The sequence below is a fragment of the Telmatherina bonti genome, assembly GCF_933228915.1.
Source record: "Telmatherina bonti genome assembly, chromosome: 18".
Taxonomy (NCBI): Eukaryota; Metazoa; Chordata; class Actinopteri; order Atheriniformes; family Telmatherinidae; genus Telmatherina; species Telmatherina bonti.
The window spans coordinates 7,835,349-7,853,639 of NC_136616.1; positions in this window are offsets into that span (position 1 = coordinate 7,835,349).

The window sequence follows — 18,291 nt, forward strand, 5'->3', positions numbered from 1 at the left end:
AGCTCAGGCTCCTTCCCCACCAGAGAGGTGACGTTCCACGTCCCTAGAGCCAGCTTCTGCAGCCGGGGATCGGACCGCCAGGGTCCCCGCCCCTTGCTGCCGCCCAGCTCACATCAGCTGGAATCCTGCAGAGCAGCTGGAATCCTCACTACCCAGATGTTAGCAGAGGAGATGCTAACCATGCTAACCATGCTAACGATACTAAACATGGAACTACTTTTTTCACATGTTGCTGCATCAGATTCACAATCAGCCCATTTTTTTTTCATTGAATGGTAAAATGTGTCATTCATACATTAAATAATATCAGAAATGGCAGTTTTCCTTTATTGAACATGTTTTATGATTTTTTTATTTTTTCACGTTTTCCACAGCATCCCAGCTGTTTTGCAGCTGGGTGCCACTGTGGACAGATTGTCTCTGTTCAGGTGAACGTGCAGGTCCTGCACTGTGTTTCCTTTACTGGGGCAGAAAAGGATAAGAGAAGGCTGAGCTGGTGTTTCTGCATCTTCTTTTTGCTTTGTGACGTCCTACCCTGAATGCATCCTTCCTGACGTGATGCACCAGCACAACAACATTATCCCTCGGAGGATTTGCAGTCTTTTAAACAACAGCTTTGGCTTAAAGGACAGGTAGAGTCCCATGCTGCTCGGCAGTTGGGGGCAGGTGGAGGCAGGGGAGGTGGCGGCAGCCGAAAAGCAATTAACATTCACAAATAGCGTTGGGGAAGCTATCCACAGAGGTTACACTGGCGCTGAATGTCACCAACTGCCTGGGCCCCAATTCCTTCATACAAGCCTCCCATAAGGGCAGACACACTTAAATACATATTTGCATACAAATGCAGTGATTAACCCTGTAAGTGCATTAGCTGTGGTGGCTTTATGGAGCTTCAGCGTGAATATCTCTCTCACCGTTTGTGTGCTTGAAATGAGCTGGAATAATGATCCTTTATTGACTTTGTTGGATTGACTCCCTTCGGTTCCTCTGGCTGTTTTGTTTCTGAAATGTCTGAATATTATTTCTCTTCCTCACCGATAAATCACAGCACAGCGCTGGCTTGCTGTTGACATTATGACAAGTGCTCTGTGTAAATAATGGATTTCTATATTGCATCCAATAAAGTATGAAAGCTGAAAAAAGGGGAGCGATCGCGGCTGGGGGACTGTATCATTACAAGGCAAATGCTAATGGCTGCTGAATGTAACCTATATGTATGGATATTCATTAAACCACAGTAGAAATATAGAGAGGATTCCTTAAAATGAAAAGAGCGTGAATAATGCCGTATTTTTGTGCGAGCTTTGTTCTGTTTACAGCAGATGAACAGTGACATAGTGGGGGGAGAGCCAGGGAATATGCCAAAGGGCTGATATGTTCCCACACTGCTGCTGAAGTTTGTGTGTGTGCAGCACAGCCAGGAAAGCAAGACTGCGCCTGCAAAGGCAAAGAGAAGAAGAGGATGAATTCAGTCAGCAGTGATAGTCCTCCTCACTTCTCTCCAGTTGCATATGAGGCCTACCTCCAGGCTTCCACTGACTTAATCTCCCATGGAAACAAAGAGACGTACGCCACAGCCGCATCCAGACAAGACCGGAATTACCACTTTCCTTCACTGGACACAGCAGCAACTAAATGAGCGACATCTAGAGTTGGGTTGCCTGTCCTCCTCATGCCTGCCTATCTCCATCCTCCTTCTGCCCGCTGCATCTCGTCCTCCCGCCTCTGACCATTGGCAGCGCACACAGCCGTGAGCAGAGCTAATTAAATGCTTCTAAGTGAGTCGCCTCAGCTCGCCTGCCATTCCAGCCCCGGCAAAAGGTCATCCCACTCAAAGGCACAAGGCAGACATTTCTCATGACTGTTTTCCTTTTGAGAAATTTAGCAGATTGTTAATTATCAGATTACTAGTTTGCCTTTTTAAAGGCCAGCGCACCGCCCCCAGTTGGATGGCTGGATGGGGAAGGGAGGGAGAGGAGAGTGGATTTAAGCACTGAAGATAGCTGAGGGGGTTCGGCTTTTCTCCTCTTGGCTGGAGTTAAGTGAGGGCTATGATTCGTGATCAGGCAGAGAGAATTTGAGATAAGCAAGAGAGAGAGAGGTAGGCTTTCTGACAGTCACCCCTGTACTCTATCTGATGCTATCAGCCCCTGGCTGCCATCCCTCTAACTCGTTTTCATTTCAAATAAATTCAAGTAAAGACTTTTAGAACGAAAATGACAAGAGCATCCCATCAGTAAAATCCCAGCTTTGACAGAGGTGCAAAGAGGTGCCTCGCATGAAACATGCACAAACAAAACACAAGCGAAACATCTATCTTTCTGGTGGAAATGTCCCGCCTGATAATCACCATCTGCTTCGCTATTTCCAGATGAGCCACAAGGTTTCTCAAGCCTCCATTTGCAAAGGAATGCTCCGCTGTCTTCCAGATCGCTCATGTTAAACAGTGTTTCAGTGGCTGGATCCCTCCGTGCCCCTGGGCTCACTGCCTTCCATAGCAATCAATCTATAAATTGATATGGAGAGTTAATGAACCAATAATTGAGTCGTGAATCAGCTGTGGAAATGGGCAATGGCATGTTTGATGAAAGATCTTTGCTTTATAACCCTTGGCTAAAAACAAAGGAAACAAACAGCACCATTACGCAGCTCCAACCTCACCAGCGAAACGAGAAGATTGTTTACTCTCAGCTGGTTGGAGGAGTTCAACACAACAGCGTTCACATGGACAAGCCTGACTTTACGTCACATGCTCAGATCCAAGAAGACGTTCCAACTGCATGCACTATCATGACTAGTTAGGAATGTGACCCTGGATGCACATTTATTAATACACATAGTTGATGTTAAAGATACAGATTATTTACAGACATGAAGACTTTAAAGGTGCACTGCAACAAAATCAAAGGTCAAAATGTCTTTAAAACCTTTGTTGGCAAATTATCACTTCACTTCAAATAAATAAACTGGTTTTAATCTGTTAATGAGCCATTTATATATTTTACACCAACAGGAAGAAGACAGTGGAAGATACCAGTGATTGCAGCACCTGAGGCCTCTGGATGCACCTTCTGCTGAAAACATGTTCATTTCTGGAGGAACTTTGTCCTCTGACGACCACCGTCCATTCCCTGTGCTTTGGACACCTTTATCTCCAGATGTCAGGAGGTCTTCCAGACCTTTAAATGTGGCAAATATGAGTGACAAACATTTAACGCCAATGTTTTTAGAGCTTGTTTACGGGGTTTTAAATGGCACCTTATTTAATTTTTTAAAAGTGGAAACCGTCTTCTAATGCAGGGGTCCCCAACCTCTTTTGTACCAGGGACCAGTTTCACACAGAAACACTTTCTCAAGGACCAGGTAGGGGCGTGAAGGTTCCAATAACAAAAACCTTAATCATTATATTTAGTATGAAATCTGAATGCAACAATTACATTTAATATTAGTCACTTTCATGAACTATTACGCTATATTATCAACTCACCAAAATGTAGAATCAGTGGGAGCTCCGGGCTTGTTTTTTGTAAGTAGACGGTCCCATCCCATCATTAGCGAGTCTGTCACTGCATACTACACAGAGTGGGTTTGGGGCATGTGAATCACCTGTTGTGATGAACCCGGAACTCAGGTAGGAATCTTGGTCATTTCTTTTAAATGCAGCTTTATTTTTGCAGGCAGTCTGTGACCCTTCTGCTGTCACATCGTTGTCTTTACCTTTTACAAAGAAACTCTCCAGTGACAGGGTCAAGCGCAGAAGTTAAGCAAGAGCGGAAAGTGGTTGTCTTTCAAAATATGACACCCGGAAGCAAAAACATATTTATATATATATATATTAATCAAGATTATTCATTCTTTGTGGCCCAGTACAAAATGATCCATGGACCGGTACCGGTCCAGGGCCCAGTCGTTGGGGACCCCTGCTCATATGTGACTGAGTCAGGGTGCAGGTACCTGAGGAGGGAAGTAGACCAGTGGCAACACGGTTAGGTTCCTGCTTAATGTTTATTTCTTAATGAGCTTTTAAACCAACCATATTTCATCCTGCAGCTGATTGAGGCAACGTTTGTTTCTGACCAACCTGACACGATGCAAAAGACCGTCCCAGCATCTGATGCACTCATGTGCGAAGAACAACCTGCTGCTCTTACACCTACACTTCTGCTGCAGCCACTCTGAATTCTAGACTTTTAACAAGTAATCTTTTAACTTCTTATATTTCTGTTCTTAAATGACTTCATTTGGCACTGGTGCCGTCTCCTCTGCAGCTAATTTTTAGATCTTTTAGTTTGTGACTACTGTTCCCAAATGACTTATTCCAGACAGAGGTAAAAGTTACCACAGTGAAATGCGTAAGACTTTCATTGCACAGAGAAACAAATACCGAGATGTAAACGATGTGGACGGTCTCAAAAAAACATGTTATAAATATGTGTAGACTGGATTAGTCTATGCAGACAGCTTAGCAATGTCTCAGCATTTCCCATCCGTGCATGCTTTTCCTTCACCTATTTCCAGTTTTCCAACCGTCACCCCTCATTGCTGATTTGTAACTAATGTGCATAAGATGTTATTTGTGTTCCTGCCCGGGGCGACCGTTGCTCTCCGACCAAACAGCCCGCTGCCCAGCCAACTAAGTAAATAAATGGGACAAGAAGAACAAATGAATAAGGAGATGGATGTTCCCTTCTTGGAGACACAGAGGCCTAATTTGAGCTAATAAAGGACCACATCAAGTGTGACCCCTTGCTGAGAATGGAGGGTCGATGGAGTGTCTGAGAAAGGCAGGCAATCTCAAGTCAATTGCTCACAGGCTCAAAGATCACGTCAGGTTTTTTCTTTTCTTTTTTTCTCTTTGAGGTTGGGAGAGGAAAAGAGAGGGAGAAAAAAGGGAGAAGAAAGACAGCGGATGGTTTTAAAAAAACAACATTGTTCACATTTTCTGTGTTAATCTGAAAAGAAGCCACTTAAGAAATTGTTTATAACACCTTCGATCGATGGATGACCATTACCAGGGCTGTGAAATGACGTGAGAGCTGACGAGTGGAAAAAAACCCTGCAGATTAGTTTCTAGCCCTTTCTATCCTGGCCATCTTCAGCTCTCTGTGGACTTAGCCCCTGATCTGTAAGGGTGGGGGGTTATGGGTAATCGCCAGAGCCCTCCTAGCGCCAACTGTGATCTGATTAGTGGCAGAGGGAGGGCAGCCAATTACAACCATTGCGTCACTTTGTGCAAGACGGTTACTGCCTGCAGGGGGAGGAAGGGAGGGAACGAGGCAGAAGGAAGGAGAGGATGGAAAAAGGGACTTGGTGAGATGGAGGGGGGGGCAGAAAGAAATCATGGTTATCAGTAACATTATTAGAACTAAGACGCTGAGTGCATCTGAAGGGGTGCATGATGTGTTTAATTTTGGACAGCTTGAATGTAACACACACACACACACACACACAGCTGTTTGGCTTAAACTATTAACACTCACTGTGTTATAGACAGAGTGAAAATGCTGTTTTATCTGGCGTGGTGACATTATTCATTGTTTATTTGCTGAAAACTGAAAGATTCAAAGTGTAGTAACATTTTTAGGTACTGATGGCACCTAAATCTCACATTTTTACATTTCAAAGACATGATTCAGCGACTCATATGGTGATCAGCTGTAAAGGACATGATCGGTCTCATCATGTAAGATTTCCTGAACAAATGTTGCTTTTTATTCAATAAAAGTGACCACAATTTTCAGGGAAGTGAAACGTTTCCAGGCCATTGAAGGCAGTTTGCTCCTGCGTTGCTAAATATTAATAATAATGGATTTATATAACTCTTTTGAATGCTTTCCAGGAAATCCCTCATGCAATCCCTCAAGCCAATCTGGCCTCTCCAACCACTGAACATTCACACACATTCACACCAACACTAGAGGCAAAGCAAGTAACATGTCCTGCCCAAGGACTCAACGATAGCCGGCCTCGAGCTGAATCCCCCCGGTTGTTGGACGACCTGCTCTGCCACCTGAGCCACCACCCGCCCAAACAATGTGTGATTGTCTGGATCTGTACAACACAGAGGGAGCTTCTCATCACTGATGTTCAGCTGACAAAGCTGCAGCAACTCTGTGATGCTGTCATGTCAATACAGGACAAAACGGACGAGGAATGTTTTCAGCACCGCAGCTGTGAGACTCGGTTACTTGAGGGTCACTAACCTGCAGGTTTTTGTTGGAGCAGGGTCAGTTTGAAAAGGGTGGCAATCTGTTGGATTCACTTCTTTTGAATCAGGTATGATGGAGCAGGAAAACAACAAAAACCTGCAGGGTAGCAGCCATGGAGGAGAAGAATTTGAGGCCCCTGAATAAAGGGGTCTAATCCTAGCCAGGTACCAGCACAGTGGGCCAAACAAAGGGGACAGGGAGTGTAAGTACTGGGATCTCTCTCGGATGACGTTTGGAGCCAAAATACTGACGCTGCCAAAAGCAAATGAAGAAAAAAAGTGACCATATGGTTGGAAATACTGTAGGAAAACAACAGTTTAGTGACAGTCCCCGAGGAAATTATTACATCTAACTACTCTCCATCTCTAAAAAGCTTCAATACTCTACTGATAGTTTAAAACCCAGATTGCATAAGCGGCCACATATCCAAGATACGCGCGATAAGATCCATTTAATCAGTTAATGACGTCTGATAGACAGTTTTTATATCTATAGGGTAAAACAGGGTCGTTCCTTTTCCACCAGATAATGAGATGTCTCCAAAACTCCCCCCATTATAACATCCAATATTGCACAAATCACATTTGTTTAGCCCGAAGTGTGACAGCAAAAAATAGAAGATGAAAAAACATATCAGGAACTTATTGCTTTTGACCCCGTCATGAATAAAGAAGAGCACTGCAAACTGCAGCGCGCCCCAGTCCTATTTCCTAAGTTAATTTCCTCTCCATACTCCCTTCATTAGCACCCATGTTAAGCTCTGCAGAATTGCTAATAAGTTAATTGAGGGCTTCTTAAGACTGTGTAGGTGACATTGAGGAAGATTGGCTTCACTATGTGAGAAGGAGCTTTGCATAATATTTAATGGCCACTCATGCTCCACATAGTGTGGCTGTGGCCACTTCTGGGCTTGTATTGTCATATTCACACACACACACACACACACACACGAATGGGGAATTACACAACGACACAGGCACACTCTCCTGCTATGAATATGGTGTCAGTATTAATTAAACATGTTGTCGCCCACGAGGGGAGAGAAGTGTGTGTGCAGCTGTGTGTGTGTGACCAGTCACCTTCCTTATCACGGTCCGAGTAAAGGGTTTAAGCATGAAATCGACTATATCTGAGTGCTCGTCGCTTTATCGCATACACACACATCTATACGCTTACCCTGCAGTCGAAGGTGTGTTTTCATCTCACAACGTGTGTGTGTGTGTGTGTGTGTGGGCAGACAGGTTGACAGTGCGTGCAGAAAGTCGGAGAGAAAGTCGGGCGGGCAGCAGCTGTATAGGGACTTCCCTTTGGGGCCAAGGGTTTCCTGCCTTTCTCTCTGTATCTTGGCCTCTCTCTCCAACTCTCCCTTGAGGCTTTGTGTAGACAGGAGAGACTTCCATCTACACACTCACTCTTCCTCCATCTCAGACCAATTTTACACCCACCAACAGGCCGCAGATGGTTGTCTGAGTGTCAGAAGAAATACACTGTAAAGTGAAATATTGAAAGGGAAGTCTGGTATGGTAATTCTGTCTCTGGAGTTGCTGTTTGGCTCCAGTGATGTGTGTGTGTGTGTATGTACCTTTTTGGGTATCTGCAGGAGAGCCTGATTGGCTAGCTGTCCGATGTCAGAATTGCCTACAACACATCAACCTTGAACAACCTTTCTGTCCACTTGATAAGGTCCACTTACCTCGAAAAGCTCTTATCTCATTCACTCATTCGCCGCCGTGGAGAAAATGAGGAGGGAGATATTGCAGACAAGCTCAGCTTTGAAAGCTTTTCATATAGAACTCTATAAATCGCTGCAGTGGTGGAAAGAAATCTGAAGAGTTTAATTTCTTTTTCAAACAGGTTAAATTTCACCATAATTGCAGCAATGATGCAATTTCATCCAAACATTTTCCATCAAATTCCCACCCATGTGTAACTTTACGAATTTAAGATGTAATCCAAAATTTAATTTTGGTTGGAGGACATGGAATTTGGTGGAAACATCATAAAAACATGAATCCATCCTATCATGAATCGATGGATTGATGGATCCCAATCCAGGCACTGCTGGGATGAGGTGGAACGGAAGATTCTCATCATGATGAGGTGGAACGGAAGATTCTCATCATGATGAGGTGGAACGGAAGATTCTCATGGTGATGAGGTGGAACGGAAGATTCTCATCATGATGAGGTGGAACGGAAGATTCTCATCATGATGTGGTGGAACGGGAGATTCTCATCATGATGAGGTGGAACGGGAGATTCTCATCATGATGAGGTGGAACGGAAGATTCTCATGGTGATGAGGTGGAACGGAAGATTCTCATGGTGATGAGGTGGAACGGGAGATTCTCATCATGATGAGGTGGAACGAGAGATTCTCATGATGATGAGGTGGAACGGGAGATTCTCATGGTGATGAGGTGGAACGGGAGATTCTCATCATGATGAGGTGGAACGAGAGATTCTCATCATGATGTGGTGGAACGGGAGATTCTCATCATGATGAGGTGGAACGAGAGATTCTCATCATGATGTTGTGGAACGGGAAATTCTCATAATGATGAGGTGGAACGGGAGATTCTCATAATGATGAGGTGGAACGGGAGATTCTCATGATGAGGTGGAACGGGAGATTCTCATCATGATGAGGTGGAACGGGAGATTCTCATGATGAGGTGGAACGGGAGATTCTCATCATGATGAGGTGGAATGGGAGATTCTCATGGTGATGAGGTGGAACGGGAGATTCTCATGGTGATGAGGTGGAACGGGAGATTCTCATCATGATGAGGTGGAACGGAAGATTCTCATGGTGATGAGGTGGAACGGGAGATTCTCATGGTGATGAGGTGGAACGGGAGATTCTCATCATGATGAGATGGAACGGAAGATTCTCATGGTGATGAGGTGGAACGGGAGATTCTCATGGTGATGAGGTGGAACGGGAGATTCTCATCATGATGAGGTGGAACGGAAGATTCTCATGGTGATGAGGTGGAACGGGAGATTCTCATGGTGATGAGGTGGAACGGGAGATTCTCATCATGATGAGATGGAACGGAAGATTCTCATCATGATGAGGTGGAACGGGAGATTCTCATCATGATGAGGTGGAACGGAAGATTCTCATGGTGATGAGGTAGAACGGGAGATTCTCATGGTGATGAGGTGGAACGGGAGATTCTCATGGTGATGTGGTGGAACGGGAGATTCTCATGGTGATGAGGTGGAACGGGAGATTCTCATCATGATGAGGTGGAACGGGAGATTCTCATGGTGATGAGGTGGAACGGGAGATTCTCATGGTGATGAGGTGGAACGGGAGATTCTCATGGTGATGAGGTGGAACGGGAGATTCTCATGGTGATGAGGTGGAACGGGAGATTCTCATGGTGATGAGGTGGAACGGGAGATTCTCATGGTGATGAGGTGGAACGGGAGATTCTCATGGTGATGAGGTGGAACGGGAGATTCTCATGGTGATGAGGTGGAACGGGAGATTCTCATGGTGATGAGGTGGAACGGGAGATTCTCATCATGATGAGGTAGAACGGGAGATTCTCATCATGATGAGGTGGAACGGGAGATTCTCATGGTGATGTGGTGGAACGGGAGATTCTCATGGTGATGAGGTGGAACGGGAGATTCTCATCATGATGAGGTAGAACGGGAGATTCTCATCATGATGAGGTGGAACGGGAGATTCTCATCATGATGAGGTGGAACGGGAGATTCTCATGGTGATGAGGTGGAACGGGAGATTCTCATGGTGATGAGGTGGAACGGGAGATTCTCATGGTGATGAGGTGGAACGGGAGATTCTCATGGTGATGAGGTGGAACGGGAGATTCTCATGGTGATGAGGTGGAACGGGAGATTCTCATGGTGATGAGGTGGAACGGGAGATTCTCATGGTGATGAGGTGGAACGGGAGATTCTCATGGTGATGAGGTGGAACGGGAGATTCTCATGGTGATGAGGTGGAACGGGAGATTCTCATCATGATGAGGTGGAACGGGAGATTGATTGCGATTTGCAGCTGTGTTTGGTCAACATGGCAGAAATCTCACTTTTGTTTTGCAAAAAAATGGCAGTGGAAACGCAGCTCAAGACAAAGAGTTAAGAAAGTTCTGCGGTGGTGATTCAAATTTTCCCTTCAGCATCATGAAATATATAAACTGCTTGATCTTTAAAGCCAAATCGACTCTGAAACGGGCTGAAAATGACAAGCTTCATTGCTTACAATTAAAAAAATGAAGAAGAAAACAGGACATGGATGTCTCAAAGATGCTACTTTAGACCCATATTGTTCACAGAATCAGACCTAAAGTCTATTTTAGGGCAAACATTTATGTTTAGAAATGATCTTGGTGCTGAATGCAATTGATGGAACCAGTGTGAACATGCTGCCATTCTTTGGACAAAAAGCAGGTGAGGACAGAAATTTCCCATTTTGTCCTGTTTTATTGCAATTCATTCAGTTGCAGTAATGGAAGCAGCATTTTGATGGGAATACATTCTCTGAGGTTCCTGGATCTTTCTTGACACCACAGACATGCACATGAACCATTTTGTTTTACATTTACTCTGCGGATCTCTTTAGTTTTTTCCCCTCTGAAAATCTACTCCAGGCTCTGGAGGTGAACGGTGGTGGGGATTTTCTGCAAGTGGTGATGTGCATGACTGAAACCATGACAGAACCAGGACTTACAGTGATGACGGGATTGTTTCTGTTGGGACGTTCAGATGGAGATCAGTTGGCCATTTTGGAGTAATTTTTGGTTAAGACATGAGTAGCACTTTGCAGAGATGGATAGATCTACTTCAGTTGTATTTATTTTACTAAAATTTATATTCTTAATGTTGTTTTGCTCCTTAATGCTTTTAAGGTTTCATGTTTTAGTTGTCCTGGACATAAAATGTGTAACATAAATAAATGTCTTGCTCTACCTTCTGAAGGAAAATGGGAATCCAATGAGATAGAAGCAAGCTGGGCCTAGACAGGGGCTGGCCAGGGTCGAAACTAAGAGGGAAATTAGTCATTTAAACAGACGTGGGGGAGCAGATGACAACATTAGTCCAGCAGTGTAAACACAGATCCCAATCAGTGAACATAACAACGTACAGTAAGGTGACAACGAAGACTTTTCTGGCTGAATTGTTTCCATGGCAGCAAACAGTGTATGACTGAAGTGTGTACGGCGGAACATTAGACAGGAAAAAACCATGTAAAACACATATTTGTCTGGTTTCAGACTTAAAGTAAGCTAAGTGCAAAGCATCTGGTTTTAATAGAGATTTTACAGTAAATACACAGTTGATGTTTTTTATGCCATGTTGCGCTCATCTCATCATTAACTCGTCAGTTACTGGGTTTTGCTCAACCCGCTTGTTTAACGAAACCAGCTACAGTGAAACTGTTTCAAGGCCCACATACGCCTTTCTGCTGTTAAACTGATCTTTCACTCTCTGCAAACACTGAAAAGCTTTTTCTACATAGCCTGTATGAATGAAAAGATTTTATCTGAACATGTGTTCTCTGGAGAAACACCACCATTTCTATGTGCGGTTCAGTCTGGAGCTAAGGTTCTGTTGTCATAGAAGGATGTCTTTGGACATTTTTTCTTTTTTGTAAAACACCTGCTGAGCTTTCCTTCTACTGGCTGACCCCGGTATAACTATGTGTATATTAAAGACCATGAGCCAACCCAACAGTTGCACCCCTACAGGTACAGGTAAGACACAGGCGAGCTGAGAGACTACCAACATGTTTTCTGACAGAAGTCATGTGACATCAGTGGAGCTTTGATTAACTAATGTCAGTTTTCCTCCAGGATAAACACCCAGTATCCATCCATGTAGACCATGATGGAGGACATGTTTAGGCCTAATTTAGGCTCAGTTGCAGCACAATGGGTCAGATGCTGTCCAGATGTTATTTCCCAGCTTGGTTACTGGTTTCAGCAAGTATCTTGCTGGTCAGATGTGGTCCAGACTGGTCCCTGTGGGATTGGAAGATGTGTTGTTGATTTTGGTCTAATCTTGTTCTTTATAGCAGGAATTTTTCAGCTGATGATCATGGTTTAAACCGGAGGAGAGGGAAATCAGGAAGCTCTCTGCAGGTATAGCTGTGTGTTTATGCACTAAAGCCTCATTTATGCTCCTCTTTTAGATACGTCCAAGTCAAACGTTGACAGGATATCGATCAGCACATCACTACTAATTTGTCTTCGCACATAAGCACATAGCTCAATAGCATTTATTTAATTTATTTTAATCCATAAACAGCAGACAAAAATAGAGATATCCAGACCTCAGTGTCCATAACAGTTAGACGATGGTGAAACTTTAAAGGTTTGCCAAACAGATGGCATCGCTCTGCTAATTAGCATCAATTAAAGTGTGAGCAGAGCATTGTCACTTATTTAGTTCAGGTCCCCCCTAGTTTGTTGCATATTCCCTTCGTAGCTGAAATATGATGCTGACCTTTAAAAATCCCAACCATCAGTGGATGTCTGCTCAGCTACAGACCTAATATCAGGCTGTAGGCAACATGATGATCTGGGAGAAACCACCAGCTTCAGTTAATCTATTATAACAACCAGCAAGGTGGCAAGCAGAAAGAAACAGACACAAAGCGAAGGTTTTCTTTCTTTCCTGTCATTTTACTTCAACTAAACCACACGTTTTATTTTCAGCATATACAAATCCATACTGAAGCTGACTGACATTGAAGTAACTCTAACCAGGCTGCATATTCTGATGTGTATCTGTAGAATGCACATCTGCGACACCGTGAAGAAGACAAACTCAACATACATGAAGTTATATTAGGCATCAGTCCTTTAATCCTTGATGTGTTCTTTATTTGATAAAATCCCAAATTCACAACTGTCTTAATACGACAGCTGAAGTTCAGGTCTGAGTCCAGGACTAGACCAAGGTTTCTGGCTTTGTCGTTCATTTTTACCTTAGCTGCTGAAGCTGACTGATAACTTAATCTTTCTTCTTTGGCTCAGAAGATTATTGTTTCAGTTTTGTCTTCATTTAAGTGAAGGAAGTTCTTGCACATCAGTCTTTACTTTGATCAATACATTTGATCAGAGTTTGGATCGGTTTATAGTCTCCTGGTGAGATGGTTGTGTAGATTTGTTTGTCATCAGTGTAACTATGGTAACATATTTAGTTGTATTTCCTAACTTGAGAAAGTGGGAGCATGTAGATATTGAACATCAGGGACCCCAACATGGAGCCTTGTGGAACTCCACTGGTTACTTTAGTTTGATCAGATTTATAGTGACTATAGATACAAAGAAGTCTGTCTTTTAGATTGGACTCAAAATAATCAATTGCAGTGCCAGAAAGTCCACAGTTATTCAGTTTGTATTGAAAGATGCTATGGTCGACTGTGTCAAAGGCAGCACTGAGATCCAGTAGAACCAGGACTGAAGCGTTCAAGTGTTCAAGCAGATGTCCTTTAGGACCTGAACTAGAGCAGTCTCGGTGTTGTGGCTGAAACGTGTAACATGTAACCATAGATTGCCTACCATCGCCATCTTGGCGGTGTCACGCATGTCGTCTCTCCAGGAAAATACAGAAATCGGCGAAGAGGTGGAGCTAAGAGGGGGACTGTGAGCGTGGGGGGGTGGTGGGGGGCAGGGGGTGATTGACATCTAGGGAACTCCAACCTGACTGTAGCTAAGAGCTAACCAAGCTAACCCGGAGCTAACAGGAGCTAACCAGCTAACGGAGGTAAGCGAGATAAAGCTAAGTCATGTTGTTAACTGGCTAAAACCTGCAGTTCTATGTTCCTCCTCCTTGCAGCGGGATATTGGGCACCTGTCAATCAAAAGGACACGCCCCTATTTATGCTGAGATGAAATTACTTCTAAAGAGTTTGTAGCACATTGTAGAAATGTAGTGGAGTAGAAAGTAGAGCGACTGGCTGTAAAATGTAGTGAAGTAAAAGTCAAAAGTATCCAGAACCAAATCTTTGTAATGAAAGAACAGATTCGTTAAAATATACTTAGACACACATCACGTAACTTTCTGATCTTAAAACTCCGCGTCCTGGACTTGTTCGATGTTACAGGGAATATCATGTGCATTTCTAGAGCTGCTGCTATCCAGGAACTGGCTGTTTTAAATACACAACGTCGCTGATTCAGCAAAGAAACACAAAAACATTACAAGAGAGAAAGAGACAAAACAAGAGTCATCGTAAGATCGTCTTCTGCTGGCCGGAGAGAGTTAACAGGTCAGCTAGGATACAGGATGGATGCTGAATGAGCCGCTGGTAGGGGGCGCGTGGTGGGAAAATAGCAAGGGTTCTGTAGTGGGTCTTTAAGCACGGTGACAAAGTACTTGTGCTTTGTTACATTCCAGCATTGCTGGTTTGCCACGTATAAAGCATTGGCTCTATGAACAAACACACCTTCTGATGAATCAATGTAAAGATGGTAAAGATCTATGCAGTGCATGAAGTTAAATATTTCATTTTTGCTTTTGCATTAAGGATTCACTTTATACACAAAGCAGAATAAGCTGTGTGCAAGTCAAGAACAGGCCACTGAGAGGTAGGAATGTCATGTTGGTGTGATCCCATCTCAAAATGGAGTCTGGTTGTAGTCTGACTTCAGCCTCCAAATCAGAATATTTCTCCCTGGCTGGTCTAGGATCTTAAAAACATTGCTATTATCACTATCAGGCCTTCATCTCTGGCACAGAAATCAGAGCAGTAATTTGAAGTGATAAGACCCAATTTGTATGAATTTGTTCAAGTTGAAAATTAAGCTCATTATGCTCGAGGTCTTGTTCAACCCAGAGTGAAATACAGACAGGCTGCTTCGTGTTTCCAAATGAAAATGTGAGAGCCTTGCAAATCAAATCAGGACTAAAGCGGTTAAATCACATCAGCGCAGCACTGGAGTTTTTCTCTTCAGGAAAGCAGAGATTCTATTCTCTATGTAAAGAGGTATGTAACTCCAATAAAGCCACAATGAACGAAGTGAGCCTTGCTGTAACATAACTGCAAGATTACAAATTCCTTGCACAGCTAGAAGGCCTGCTGTGAATTAAACTCGCTGCAAGTACAGAGATATTGTTAAGTCCAACTTTGCTTTCTCCAACCACACCAATCTCTGTGGGTCTGTCATGCTGGACAAGTAGTTAGCGAGCAAAAGATTGAAAGTAAGAAAGAAGAGATGGAGTGGAGAAGCTGGTGAGAAGGAGTCGGGAAGAACGATGTGGCAGGAGAAAAAGTGAAAGATGAATGCTGGGAAAATGAGAGGATGACAGAGTGAAGACAAATGAGAGAAAGAGAAGCTGTGCTAATAGGAAGCAAAGAGAGATATGGAGAGATGGATTTGACTGAATAAACGAGAAACGCAAACTGACAGACAGCAGAGCCAAAGTGAGAGATGCCCCGGGAGGTAAAAGATGTGGTGGAAGGAGAGGAGAGGACAGCTCAGCTCTGCTGCTTGCTATTCCAGGTGTCATCTTTTCCAGTCGCTGCTGATTAGTGCCTGAACATATCTCCTGGGGAGAAAATTAAATATTGATCTATTTTTCTCTCTTCATTCTAACCCCCATCCTCTTCTTTTACTCTTTCTTTTTTTGTACTGAAAAGACCCTGAATGATAAAATTTCAAATGTGGCTGCTCATGGCAAAGATTTTCTCTTATAATAATAATAAAAAAAAATAATGCAAACCTTCTTCCAAAGAGCCCTTACAAACACCAAACCAAACGTCAGGTGTTTTCTAGTGCATGCTGGTGAAGGGACAGTTAAATTTGCAACGCATCAAGCGCATGGCCACACTGCTTTAGCATGTCTGATGACAAGAAGACATAAAGGAGACCAAATTAAGAATTGACTAGCACTTCAGTAATTTTCTGAGTAAAATAGGGCTGAACGAACCATATTTCACTGAACCAAACAAAGCATTGTGCAGCCTGACTGTGGATAAAGACTGTTGGTCTAGACAAGGTTGTTAGAAGACGATCAACATGCAGTTTCTACACACTGTATTAAATCGCTATGTAATCTGTACTTAGTGAAGCATGAAAAATTCCTTTCACAGTTGAAAAACATGCATGTTAGCATACCTGCTGATTGTAAGCTAACCGCTGGACTGAGTGTTTATGGTTTTATGGTTCTTTATCTCAGTGTTGGCCTCGTAACGTGACCTGTTCAGGGTCTAACCAGCCTTATAGGATAGTCTCTAGTTTCCACATGAGCCTGAACAGGATGAAGTAGGTAGAGAAAATGGAAGGACAGACGGACGGACAGATGGACAGATAGATAATGACATGGACTTTTCACCATATACACCGCAGCCTCATGGTGTTGGGATGAAACAGCAGTGTAGCCTTACAGATGCAATGAATAGTCCACTGGGGGTGTTCTGGGGGAAGGGGGAGGACAACCGAGGAAAGGACAGCAAAGGAAAATACTACATGACTTTTCTAGGGACCAAAAAGAATTGACCCTTGAGCAATAGACTAAAGTCGTAAGGAACGAGTCCAGATTCACCAAGACGGTGCATGAAATAATTCACTAGTCATACGTCGTGATGCAAGGCCGTGTGGTCAGCGTTACGACCAGAAGTTGTTCCACCTGGTCCGGTCTGGTGAGCGTTACGACCAGAAGTTGTCCACCTGGTCCGGTCTGGTCAGCGTTACGACCCGAGGTTGTTCCACCTGGTCCGGTCTGGTCAGCGTTACGACCCGAGGTTGTTCCACCTGGTCCGGTCTGGTCAGCGTTACGACCAGAAGTTGTCCACCTGGTCCGGTCTGGTGAGCGTTACGACCAGAAGTTGTTCCACCTGGTCCGGTCTGGTCAGCGTTACGACCCGAGGTTGTTCCACCTGGTCCGGTCTGGTCAGCGTTACGACCCGAGGTTGTTCCACCTGGTCCGGTCTGGTCAGCGTTACGACCCGAGGTTGTTCCACCTGGTCCGGTCTGGTCTGACCTTCTGTCCTCCATGCTGGTAGCACCTGAATCCTCCAAGGAGGAGCATATAAAGAACAACCAAGCATTTACATTCTGCCGTTTGTCGCTGCTCCTTTCTCCCTTGTCTGGTTCTTCTCTGCAGAGTTCTGGCTCTCGGTGTGACGGCCTCAGCTGTGAGGACCCGGAGTGGTTGTGACAGGCCAGGATAGCAGACTTTCCCCGCTGTCTTGGAGGATTAGGTGTCCTTATTCAGTATGACTTGGGGATGTGTCCTTGCCCCCATACGTGGCCTCTATAGCGTCTTCAACTTTACAGGGTAGATTCAGCCAGTATAGAGTTACTATAACACAAATAAGAAAAGTTCTGCACAGATTCCTTCGTTGCTTCAGAGCTTCTACATTCGCAGCAGTTCTCGAGCAGGACTGACCGAACCTAAGCCAACCTGCTGGTTATCCGGTCAGATTACAACTGGGACGTCCGTATGGCTTTCATGTGTTTGTCTCTTCATGCTCGGCCCTTGTTCACCAGGTTTCACCACAAAATCAAAAATATGATTACAGTGAATGAGCTCTTCCATCATGACCACTAATAAAAAGACAAACAAATAGCTTTAAAAAAGGAGAAAACTGTGCAGGTTCTTCCCTGCTCTCCCCATACAGCCATTAAGACTGATAGTCCTTGACATGGTGACTGTAAAACTGGTGCTAAAACAAACAATTCCTACTTTTTTCCTATTTCCCACATTGGTGAGCAGTCGCTATGAAAAAGTACCTGCCCTTTGGTTTGATGGACCGTTTGCAGCATGAAAAAAGTAGAATGTGTTGGAAAGATTGGTTTAACTACGGTGTTTACTTAACAAGTACTTTCAGAAACGTTTCCAAAGCCCTGAACAGAAAAGGCGCATCGTGGAAAGCTTTATCCACAAGCTTCATGCCTCATAAACAGCCACCAAATGGACATTGTAAAATGGTGAGATTGAAGAGAATAAAGATCCTGAGTAGAAAAGACGAGCCTAAAACACACGTTTTGCTGTGCTGACACAGCCCAAGGCCTACGAGACCAGACTCCACCATGCGAGCCAGTCCGCCGTAGAGTCCACAGAAAGGTACTGGACTGGCTGAGATCCAAACA